This window comes from Eurosta solidaginis, chromosome 3 (assembly GCF_040869045.1).
Source record: "Eurosta solidaginis isolate ZX-2024a chromosome 3, ASM4086904v1, whole genome shotgun sequence".
In the NCBI taxonomy this organism is placed as follows: domain Eukaryota; kingdom Metazoa; phylum Arthropoda; class Insecta; order Diptera; family Tephritidae; genus Eurosta; species Eurosta solidaginis.
In genome coordinates, this window is record NC_090321.1 from 47,636,277 (window position 1) to 47,649,270 (window position 12,994).

At 37.8% G+C, this 12,994-nt stretch overlaps 1 protein-coding gene across 3 annotated transcripts in view; it reads left to right on the forward strand.

Annotated features, from left to right (window-relative positions):
• The window catches only part of lbk (lambik), a 138,628-nt gene that overhangs the window by 78,611 nt on the left and 47,023 nt on the right, over positions 1–12,994 (forward strand). The window lies entirely within an intron of this gene.

Sequence of the window (12,994 nt, forward strand, 5' to 3'; positions counted from 1 at the left end):
AAGTTTGAGTGAAATTGAACATTTTATACCTAGCTGTGAGTTTTTAAGCTGTTACAAGTGCTCTAAATTTATATCAAACAAGGCTAAGTTCGGGTGTAACCGAACATGACATACTCAGTTGAGAGCTTTGGAGACAAAATAAGGGAAAATCACCATGTAGGAAAATGAACCTAGGGTAACCCTGGAATGTGTTTGTATGACATGGGTATCAAATGCAAGGTATTAAAGAGTATTTTAGAAGGGAGTGAGCCATAGTTCTATAGGTGGACGCCTTTTCCAGATATCGTCATAAAGGTGGACCAGGGGTGACTTTAGAATGTGTTTGTACGATATGGGTATCCAATTAAAGGTATTAATGAGGGTTTTAAAAGGGTGTGGCCCTTGGTTGTATATGTGAAGGCGTTTTCGAGATATCGACCAAAATATGGACCAGGGCGACCCAGAGCATTATCTGTCGGGTACCGCTAATTTATTTATGTATGTAATACCACGAACAGTATTCCTGCCATGATTCCAAGGGCTTTTGATTTCGCCCTGCAGAATTTTTCATTTTCTTCCACTTAATATGTAGGTGTCACACCCATTTTACAAAGTTTTTTCTAAAGTTATATTTTACGTCAATAAACCAATCCAATTACCATGTTTCATCTCTTTTTTCGTATTTGGTACAGAATTATAGCATTTTTTCATTTTTCGTAATTTTCGATATCGAAAAAATGGGCGTGGTCATAGTCGGATTTCGGCCGTATTTTATACCAAGATGAAGTGAGTTGAGATAAGTACGTCAACTATCGTTGATCGTCGTGTTAACGGCCGAGCGTAAGGACAGACCGTCGACTGTGTATAAAAACTGGGCGTGGCTTCAACCGATTTCGCCCATTTTCACAGAAAACAGTTATCGTCATAGAATCGATGCCCTTACAAAATTTCACAAGGATTGGTAAATTTTTGTTCGACTTTTGGCATTAAAAGTATTCTAGACAAATTAAATGAAAAAGGGCGGAGCCACGCCCAAATCATTACAGGAGTTTAATGTTGACATTATTTACTTATATACTGTAAAGCTATTAAATTTTTTGTTAATTTGGCTTTTAAAATTTTTTTTTAAGTTAGCGTGTTCGTCATCCTAGTAATAGGATTAACGTTCCTGCTAAATTTCATCACGATATCTTCAACGACTGCCAAATTACAGCTTGCAAAACTTTTAGATTACCTTCTTTTTAAAGTGGGCGGTGCCACGCCCATTGTCCAAAATTTGACTAATTTTCTATTCTGCGTCATAAGGTCAACCCACCTACCAAGTTTCATCGCTTTATCCGTCTTTGGTACTGAATTATCGCCCTTTTTCGGTTTTTCGAAATTTTCGATATCGAAAAAGTGGGCGTGGTTATAGTCCGATTTCGTTCATTTTAAATAGCGATCTGAGATGAGTACCCAGGAACTTACGTACCAAATTTCATTACGATACCAGACGGACGGACATGGCTAAATTAATTTCTTTTTTCGCCCAGATTGTTTTGATATATTATGATTCTATATATATCTCGATTAGTTAATGCCGTTACGGGGTACCGTTATGCGAACAAATTTAGGATTTCATTCTGTATTGTGAACGATAGCTCAGATGAACGATTCGCCTCCAAATGATTTCGTCTAGCAATGGTAATCTTTATCTTTTTCGTTAGGCCTTTACGTTTCTTACTTTTTGTCAGACAGGAAGGCGAAATCAATTATCAAATGATATGTTACCATCGTTTAACGTAGTGCAAATACACTATCGATTCGTCTTTGAGGCGAAAGAAACGTTCGTTTCGTAATAGAGAATGAGGCCCGTAATATACTCTGTGAGGTCTGCTCAGCTGAGTATAAAAAGATTGGTGCAACGACCACAGTTGGGCATACTAAGTGCACTTGGACCAAGGTTACATATAATATATATAATACTAGAAGACCCGGCAGACGTTGTTCTGCCCTAAATTTGGCCTATCTGCATACATTTTAATAAGCTTTTTCCGTCTAACTCAGCCCTCCCCCCTCTTCACCTTTTCCTAATCCTTTTATTCACTCCTCCCTCCGTCTTTTTCGCTTCATCTATCTCCATCTTCGTCCCATTATATCTCTTTCTCAATCTCCTTCTCTCTTTTGTCTTCTCTCAATTTCTTCTCATTCTTCTGCATCCCTTATTGCCTGTCCCAGAGTATGTTTTTTAATCCAGTCCCAGTCCCACTCCGAGTCTCAGTCCGTCTCTGGATAATATATTACTCTGTACTAAAGTACTCATCAACAGCTTTCATTTGATATCCATATTCTATAAACACATTCTATGGGTACTCGGGTCCACGTTTCGGCCTATATCTCGAGACCCTGTACGTCGATCGCAACCAAACCTATGTAGTAACCATCGCGTGAGGTTTACGCAACTTGTGTGAAAGTTTGAATAAAATCGACCGACGCAGCTGTTCAAACACCGGCGACCAACTAACACACATTTTAGCCTTTCTTTTTATACTCAGTTGAACAGAGCTCACAGAGTATATTAACTTTGATTGGATAACGGTTGGTTGTAAAGGAATCGAGATAGATATAGACTTCCATATATCAAAATCATCAGTATCGAAAAAAAAAATTTATTGAGCGATGTCCGTCCGTCCGTCTGTCCGTTAACACGATAACTTGAGTAAATTTCGAGGTATCTTGATGAAATTTGGTATGTAGGTTTCTGGGCACTCATCTCAGATCGCTATTTAAAATGAACGATATCGGAATATAACCACGCCCACTTTTTCGATATCGAAAATTTCGAAAAACCGAAAAAATGCGATAATTCATTGCCAAAGACAGATAAGGCGAGGAAACTTGGTAGGTGGGTTGACCTTGTGACGCAGAATAGAAAATTAGTAAAAAATTGGACAATGGGCGTGGCACCGCCCACTTTTAAAAGAAGGTAATTTAAAAGTTTTGCAAGCTGTAATTTGGCAGTCGTTGAAGATATCATGATGAAATTTGGCAGAAACGTCACTCCTATTACTATATGTATGCTTAATAAAAATTAGCAAAATCGAAGAACGACCACGCCCCCTTAAAAAAAAAATTTTTTTTTAAGTCAAATTTTAACAAAAAATTCAATAACTTTACAGTATATAAGTAAATTATGTCAACATTCGACTCCAGTAATGATATTGTGCAATAAAATACAAAAATAAAAGAAAATTGCAAAATGGGCGTGGCTCCGCCCTTTTTCATTTAATTTGTTTAGGATACTTTTAATGCCATAAGTCGAACAAAAATTTACCAATCTTTGTGAAATTTGGTAGGGCTTAGATTCTAGGACGATAACTGTTTTCTGTGAAAAAAGGGCGAAATCGGTTGAAGCCACGCCCAGTTTTTATACACAGTCGACCGTCTGTCCTTCCGCTCGGCCGTTAAAACGATAACTTGTGCAAAAATCGATATATCTTTACTAAACTCAGTTCACGTACTTATCTGAACTCACTTTGTATTGGTGTAAAAAAATGGCCGAAATCCGACTATGACCACGCCCACTTTTTCGATGTCGAAAGTTACGAAAAATGAAAAAAATCCATATTTCTATACCAAATACGAAAAAAGGGATGAAACATGGTAATTGGATTGGTTTATTGACGCAAAATATAACTTAAAAAAAAAAAAACTTTGCAAAATGGGTGTGACACCTACCATATTAAGTGGAAGAAAATGAAAAAGTTCTGCAGGGCGAAATCAAAAGCCCTTGGAATCTTGGCAGGAATACTGTTCGTGGTATTACATATAAAAAATATATTAGCGGTACCCGACAGATGATGTTCTGGGTCACCCTGGTCCACATTTTGGTCAATATCTCGAAAACGCCTTCACATATATAACTACCACCACTCCCTTTTAAAATATTCATTAACACCTTTCGTTTGATACCCATATCGTACAAACAAATTCTAGAGTCACCCCTGGTCCACCTTTATGGCGATATCTCGAAAAGGCGTCCACCTATAGAACTAAGGCCCACGTCCTTTTAAGATACTCATTAACACCTTTCATTTGATCCCATATCGTACAAACAAATTCTAGAGTCGCCCCTGGTCCACCTTTATGGCGATATCTCGAAAAGGCGTCCACCTATAGAACTAAGGCCCACGCCCTTTTAAAATACTCATTAACACCTTTCATTTGATACCCATATCGTATAAACAAATTCTAGAGTCACCCCTGGTCCACCTTTTATGGCGATATCTCGACAAGGCGTCCACCTATAGAACTAAGGCCCACTGCCTTTTAAAGTACTCATTAACACCTTTCATTTGATACCCATATCGTATAAACAAATTCTAGAGTCGCCCCTGGTCCACCTTTATGGCGATATCTCGACAAGGCGGCCACATATAGAACTAAGGCCCACGCCCTTTTAAAATACTCATTAACACCTTTCATTTGATACCCATATCGTACAAACAAATTCTAGAGTCACCCCTGGTCCACCCTTATGGCGATATCTCGAAAAGGGGTCCACTTATTGAACTAAGTCCACGCTCTTTTAAAATACTCATTAACACCATTCATTTGATACCCATATCGTACAAACAAATTCTAGATTCCGCCCTGGTCCACCTTTATGGCGATATCCCTAAATGGCGTCCACCCATAGATCTATGGCCTACTCCCTCTTAAAATACTCTTTAATACCTTCCATTTGATACACATGTCATACAAACACATTCCAGGGTTACCCTAGGTTCATTTTCCTACATGCATGGTTATTTTCCCTTATTTTGTCTCCATAGTTCCCAGCTGAGTATGTAATGTTCGGTTACGCCCGAACTTAGCCTTCCTTACTTGTTTTTATATGAACTGTATCGTACACATTCTACCCTCAGTTGCGATGGCTCACAAAGCGATTGTTTTCTTGGCTGTCGGAAGTCGACCGCGGTCACCATATATCTTGTTATATATATAGATTTTTATTTTTCACACTTCACTCTAATATTAAAACGAAAAGCAGATTTTCGTTGCTTTTGAAATTCGGCTTAAAACTTGCACATGGAACAACTAAAGACTCTCCTGAATTAAAAAAAATGTCATAGTACCTCTAAATCGCGGGCCCCCTCAAAAACCCCCGACCCTCTCGGCGGGCCTGGTGATGTGCTATACTTGATATCATTCGCTATAATATTTTTTATTGATAAGTACGTTGTTTAATTAAACACCAACCAATTACACGGATGTATTCCCCCTGTGGGTTAGGGGTTAGAATATGCCCACGGTAGGTATACCGGTCGTAAAAGGCGACCATAATACCATGGGTACCCAATCCATGAGTAAGGTGTTTTACTCGAAAGGTAGCAGGGTGGACGCGGTGTATCACGCTGTGGGACCCTAGGCAATGTCTTTATAAAAACTGCTACCGCGGGAGCAGGAGAAGCCAGTGTGATCTGGTGCACTGCATCGAACGATGCTTTGTACTCAGGTCTCACCTCCTGTCCTGGGATGGCCCCCTTGTGGGAGCATCGCGGTGGCTGTGGTTTCAAATAGAGTTCACTTATGACACACGCTCTGAGTAGACTTGTTTTCCCTTGGGGACCTAAGACCCAAGGGAATTCGGTCTCATGCTTGCCACGGCAGTCCCAATTTCATTGAGAAACTGACCCTGAGGGGCAGATGATAGGTTGGTCACATCATTTAATTTGTGACAACCGGAGATGCCGGTTAAATATGCTGCCAAAAAAGTTGACGAAAGATGGTGAAAGAACGCATGTCTATCGTCAGCCGAAAAACAATTGATAATTGTACGAGTGGGCCGGTGCTCATCTCGTCTTTTGAGATGTTTGAGGCTGCTTTAGACTGCGTAAGCGAATAGGAGGCGTTCGCTGTGTGGATGGCCACATCCTATATGTGGCAAGATTTGACGTTGTCAAATCACTGCAGTGTGGCGGACTGCAATGCAAGGATATTGCTGGGGCAGGTACTCGGTACTTACAGGTCTGTGAGCGGAAAAGGTTGGACACATCCCTTAATTGTGGTAGGAGTTTATTTGGAGGCATATCGGTGCATAATTGTTGCGTAATTGAGTGGAAATTGGAGCGAAATTAGTAGCAAAAATGGAAGCCAATAGTAGACAATATGGCACACAATGTTTGTCAACGTAGTGTGGCCTCAAGCGATGTCGAGGGGCATTGTTGAGGCGCGCACTCGGCACTCACAGGTCTGTGTGCGGAAAAGGTTGGTCACATCCCTTGATTTTAATTGTGATGGAGTTTTAAGACGGAGCATAATTGGATGCCAAGCTCACTCTGTTTGTCAACGTAGTGCGGCCCTTTAAGCAATATCTAAGCAAAACCAAGCTCCGTCGTTAACAATGTATTTATACATTGTTGTAACACTGAGGGACAGAAAAGGTTGGTCACATTCCTAAATTGCGACAAAAACACAATATCTCAATCTGGTTAACTTGTTAATCAGATATCGAGATATCAAAATCAATGAAAGAGGGACTCTGAGGCAAGCACGGAATTCGTGGTGGAGTTGCCGTGCAACCGGGTGCCATTACCCGAAAATGGAAGAGGAGGATGGATAGTCCTCCTCATCCAAACCAAGGCTGGTTGACTTGAACACCCCAGCTCACCGATTTGGTACCAACTTGTTGGGCCGAAGATCAACGGACATTGATCTGTGTTTTACACCGGAGGTAGGTCTTCACGACAGGGACTCCTGTAAGCACTCATCGTCGTCGTCTACACGGATGTATATCCGCACCCCTGAAAATGTGAGTGCCGGTGCGTATACGTAACATTTTATTATTACGTATAAACATATAAAAAAATTTGCAATAAAATAATATTGCGACTATAAACTGAGATATAACCTATCCTATGTTTCAAGTTAGATCAAACTACACACGGGGTGCAAAACAAATTCAAAATCGGTTCAGTAGTTTAGGACTCCATCGCGGCCAAAAATGTTGTGACACGTGTTTTTTATATATTAAGATAAGATATATCGTTAGCTTAATGTGAAAATGTGCTCGCTCTTCACTTTTTTTGAAAAATTGTATTTTAATGCAGTTTTAAAACTGAATTCAAAATACATCGATCACAAAAAAAAATATTTTTATTCTTCATTTTTATATGCTGTGGGCAATGATGTGTAAATTGGTAAGTCGTCAGCTGTTGAAAAGAATGTGCTAAGTCAACCTGTCAATAATATCAATCTGAATTACTAGTAATTTCTTTTTGCGCGCATTTTATTTATTTTTTTAATTCAATCAGTCTTTGGGGAGTGTTATCGATGTGATAGTCCTTTGCCGGATACAGATCCGGTACGCTCCGGTAACACAGCACCATTAAGGTACTAGCCCGATCATCTCGGGAATGATTTATACGCCCTCCCCACCCCCTAGTTCCATGAGGAACTTGGAGTTACCAGAGCATCGGCTGTCAATGAAACAGGATTCGCCACGGGAAGGTGAGGTCGACAATTGAGTTGGAGAAGCTATATATTATACAACGCCTTGAAATTACATTCACCCAATTGATAAACGCTTTGCGCTGACCATAATCAACTTCAATTCTTACATGTCGATAACTACATGATTTCTAACATACTAGTTAAAAATAGAAAACAATTCAAGCTTAAACTTATGTAAGCTGTTATTAAAATTAATAACACTACTGAATCGATTTGCCAGATGTATTGTCCTAGTTATACTCGTAGGTTCATTCATAGCATAATTCGTTTTATGAGTTATTTCGATAAATAATCTATTCTGCCGAAGATCATGCAGTGGAATATATGGAATGAACAAACAAAAAACGGCTTGAAGCCCTCATAGTAAAGGTCGCTCGCTCTTTCGTATTTTCAAACTCTATAACTTCCCAGCTATTCAGCATGGACTTTGTCATATCTATATTATGCAACGGATAACGTTTTTTGTGAAAAAAATGTGACATACAACAAATTCATTCTGAAGAAATTCGCTAATAATAAAAAAATTGAAATAGTTATTTCAGTACATATGACATAGCACAGTGCTCAGGCTATAACGAAACGAAATTTTGAGAAAATCCGTAGAGCTATTTTTCAAAAAATTTTCTATCAAACTTAAAAAATCGTTTCCTGAAAAGTCAAGTTGGCTACATACCACAAAAAATTCTGAGGAAACGATATGTAAATATTTCTAAAAATTAAAAAAACATTCGCCAATCTTGCCAATCTTATTGATATTTTTTTCTTGTTATTTATTCGAATTTATCAGCAAAAAAAAAAATAGTAATACATACAAAAGTCCACAATGGATCAATGCAAATGAAGGCGAGCTTGAGTGATCAATGCAAAAGTAACCAATTTAATTAGAGATCAACTTCAATTCAGTTCAATATGAGTTCATGCAATAAAGCAATCGTTTAAGCTAAAAGCAAGAAATTATAAGAATAAAAATACTTATTAAACGATTGCATGCAAAGTCCATATATTTTAAAGGCATTTATATACTTAGAGAGCAATAGCATGAAACAATGAAAAAAAAAAACAACAAAAAAAGTAATCAAATAAGATCAATGCACTTTGGGCGGTCGAAATAATTAGCAAATTTAGAACCAAAGTACACATTAGGAATTTAGCGAATATTCACATAAACAATAGCGAACGTAGAGCTTTTGCTTGCATTTTTATTTTTGGCGTGACGCAGTGGCGTAGCAAAGGGGGTGAGGGCGGCGGCGGCGGTGGCGGTCCGCACCGGGTGTCACCTTTTTTGAGGTGACACCCATTCGGTCTCTCAACTTTAAGAACAATGTACAAACAAAAAAAGTCGCTAGCACACAAATTTCTTTTTCAAGGATTCCCCCACTACCACTAGCTCAGCTCTATGTATAATTCGGAGATTCCCGCAAAAGAGTCTGACGCTGTCGTGGGGGATTCCCCGCCCCATACTCACGATCTTTGACGTCTCATTTGCAATATTTATCATTTGTTTCGTGAAGTGTGTTGTGTTTGGTTGACGTGAATTGTTAAACGTATATTATACTGGAGTGATAGATAATAAAAAGGAAAAAATATATTTTAGAAACCTAAATGCTGTATTGTGAAGATTAAAAAGATTGATGGATTCATATGGAATATTTTACAGGTAAGATATGTAATTTTATAATTGAATTTCATATTGCTTAACTAGTTTATGAGAAAATACTCTCACATTATAGACCATAACAACTGGCTTTTTGTTTTAGTGTAAGGAACAAACATCAAGTGAAAAATGCCCCGGGGAGTGCATATATCCAAAAGAAAAAGTGGATTTCAGCAAAACAAAGCCAAACATGCTAGATTGGATGTAGCTCAGAGTATGTCTGCACCGATTTTTAAGTACGTTACAAAAACTGATGGCAGCCCAAGTTCATCAAAAGAAACTGATTTTCACCTTGATACAAATGCAAGAGCTAATTTAGATAATATCAGCTCATCTTCAGGAAGCAACATTGACAGTATAGAATTAATTAACACAAACGAAGAAGATGCTGGAAATAATAGTAGCAGTACTATTATTGCTACCAATGAACCATTTCCTCAATTAAATGATGTTTCAGAATGGAATAATAAAAACTGGAAGTGAATATTTCCAAAATAAAGAAGGACCATTTGCTTCTGTTTCTAGACACGGAACCAAAATAAAAAGTGACGCTCGTCATCTTTCAAAAGATTGGTTTTATAAATTATGCCTAATGGTGAAAAAATCCTACGGTCATGGATGGTTTATTCCATCAGCTCTAATAACCTTCTGCTGTCGTTTACTGACCACGAATGTTCAAATGAACATCTAGAAAATCTTGAGAAATGGAAAACTTTAGAAACGAGACTAAAATTGAATAAAACAATAGATGGCGCAGCTCTGCAATTGATGGATATAGGAAAACAGAAGTGGAAGCATCTTTTGACTGGATTACTGGATATAACTTTATTTCTGGCTAAACAAAACTTGCGTTTCGTGGACATGATGAAGGACAAGACTCTAAAAATAAAGGAAATTTTTTGGAATTAGTAAAACTATTATCAAAGTATGATGAAGTGTTGAAAGAACGCATGATGAAATTGGAGGAAGATAAAACTTCAAAAGTATCATATTTGTCACCAGATATACAGAATGAATTCATTAATGTTCTATCAAGAATAAGAATGGCATTTTACAGAATCTCTTTGCGTGCCCGTAGCTTCATGTCAGAGAAGTTTCACTTAATTAAAATTAATAAAAAACTATTTCCGGACAACAATGACCCAATCGCGGCTTAGCAATCCTGTTATATTAGCCATCGACACGAGGCAATACAAAATATAAATTTCGATGAAGTAATTGCTGAGTTTGCAACTGCCAAAGCAATTGTATAACAATTCCTTTTCCGTGTTAGTAATTATTGTGTTTGGTTATTTCTTCAATATTATAAATAATAAATGATCCATGACCTTTATCATATACAATTTATTGCTTTTTACTTTCGATGGGGTGACACCACCAACTTCCGCACCGGGTGCCACCCAAGGTAGATACGCCACTGCCGTGACATCGCAAAAACTTTACACTAACACTTAATCAGGAAATTTGGAATCTCCAAATAATCAGTGACTCTAAAAACTGCAGTGAAGAAATGTTCATTCTAGGTTCGATACGTTTTGGCCGATGCTGAGATTATTTCCGAAACTAAACTTGCTCGTAAGCACAATCGTAGCCAAAACTCCTATAATCTTATATTCTTATCTAAAATTATTTTAAAAAAAATGTTACATATCAAAAATAGGGATATGCGATTAATTGATTACTCAAAATGTTGATTCATCATATTTCAGATTACGGAATTAACTAACAAATTGTTCTTTTGATTAATTAAAAAGCTAGCTTCTTCGCCCAATCAGTTTTTTATTAATCAAGTAGAAAATAAATTGCACAGTCGCCTTTTTAATTAATCATTAATTGAATAAAATGATTATTGATTAAATATTATATTATATTAATCACTTTATTCAAACTGTGATTAATTAAAAAGGCGATTAATCACTTTATTCAAATAGTGATTATTTAAAAAGGCGACTATGCAATTTATTCTCCTCTTGATTAATCAAAAAACTGATTAGTCGAGGAAAGGGATGGGCGAGTCCCTGCCTTGCCAGAGCAACGCTTTTGCAGAGAAAGCAAACCTGCGTTTCATCCTCAAGACAAAAGTGATGGCTTTTGGTATCGCATAGATTTAACTTATTTACGTAACATCTCAAACAACAGTGTCTCGTAAGAAACCCAGTGAGAATTCGTAGGGTCTCTTTGCTTTGATTAATGAGATTGGCTGATACTTTCGTTGCTGTGCATATACAAGATTTGGTCTATCTTTGCCCTAGGAATTCAATCCAGTGTTGTCTGAACTGCTTTGTTTCACAGTTACTCATGGTTTCCTTAATGTGTGCCTTTGTGAGTCCACAGAAGGCACCAAAGAATGTTGGTAAAACATCCTGCTTGGCTAGTTAGTCTTCCTGTTCATAACCTTCATGTTTCTGATACCCGGGATAGCATCCTAACAAAACCTTGTTTTTTGGCACTCAGATCTTTTAAGACTCTAATTCATTCATCCACTAGCTTAGAAGTAGTTATTTTGGACTCCAAGGCACGTAAGACTGTCTGGCTGGCATAATGAGAATACTCCTCGAAGATAAGCCTATTCGTGGACATTATCTACCGCAAACTTTTATTGCATGGATTTCTGGCTGAAAAATAGTGGATTAACATTCCATTGGTATCGATTTCTTAAAGTTCGGCCCAAAGATGTCAGCTTCCGTTTTTATATCATCAGACTTTGATTCATCCGTGAACCAGACTTCTGAGTTAGGACCAGTATATGGACTCCCTGTTTCCCAAAAAATTCTGTTCACAATAACAGCTCAAAATTCCGTGAGATTCTGAGTGTAGGGGCCATTGAATCACGTAGTTGCAATACGGCATTTCCTATGAAGTTTCTTTTTACTTTCATATGCCCTGTCATATTTTCGCTCTTTAGCCCAAAAATATTGTAACGAATTTTGGGGAATTCTTTGAAACCTTCTGCAGACCTTCGAATCGCTAAATTGTCGAATAAATAACTCCAATATACAGTAATGCAAAATAGTCTTTATTAGACTACTTTGAGAGTACTTCACAATAACACTTATACTTCACAAATAATTGCGTGTTTAAATCAAACTGATTACTGATTACTCAGCTTGCGCTGCTTTTATACTCTCCGTTGCTTCGTTCGCATATTTCTCCTAAAGTCTAGACGTTTCGCCTTCTAGAACTTTTGTATCTTCTGCTTGGTTACCATGTATATTTGTAGTTTGTGTTTATCTTGTAGCCATATGCGGGTGTATGTGTGAGTACTACTGCGGCTTATGATTACATGTGTTTGTAAGTATCTCTTCGTTGCCTTGTATATATGTGTGTAAATGATGATTGACTTGTTTATGTACACACGAGTTGTTGCTTCATGTTTTTATTGTTGCGTGCTTTTATTTACTAACAGCTTAGTGTTGCTAAAATTCGCCACAATATTTTGAAGTCTTAGTGCAGCAAGTGTTTCCTCTTTCTCTATTAGAATAGGGGTGGGAAGTATTCTTACTAAAGTTCTAGAAGGGGATGTTCTCAACGCATCCGTTATGGCCATATAAACCAAGTAGTCGATGCAGTTTGCTTAGTTTTGTTATTGCTGTTCTTTACTAACTAAGGAAGCATAGGTGGACTATTGGCTTCGCAACAGTATTAAATGTCCAGTATACCATTTTGGGAAAGCGCCGCCATGTTTTGTCATAGAGTCGAGTGCAGGTGAAGAAATCTGAGCATTCCACGTGAGTGTTTTGTCCAGTGTAAACCCTAGGTATTTTGCTTTCATTAAAAATTGGATTTTGGTGCCACCTCGAGATGATTTTGTTAGCATTGGGGCACCATCCTTTGATATCACACCACCATTCTATGATGCGCAGGGCT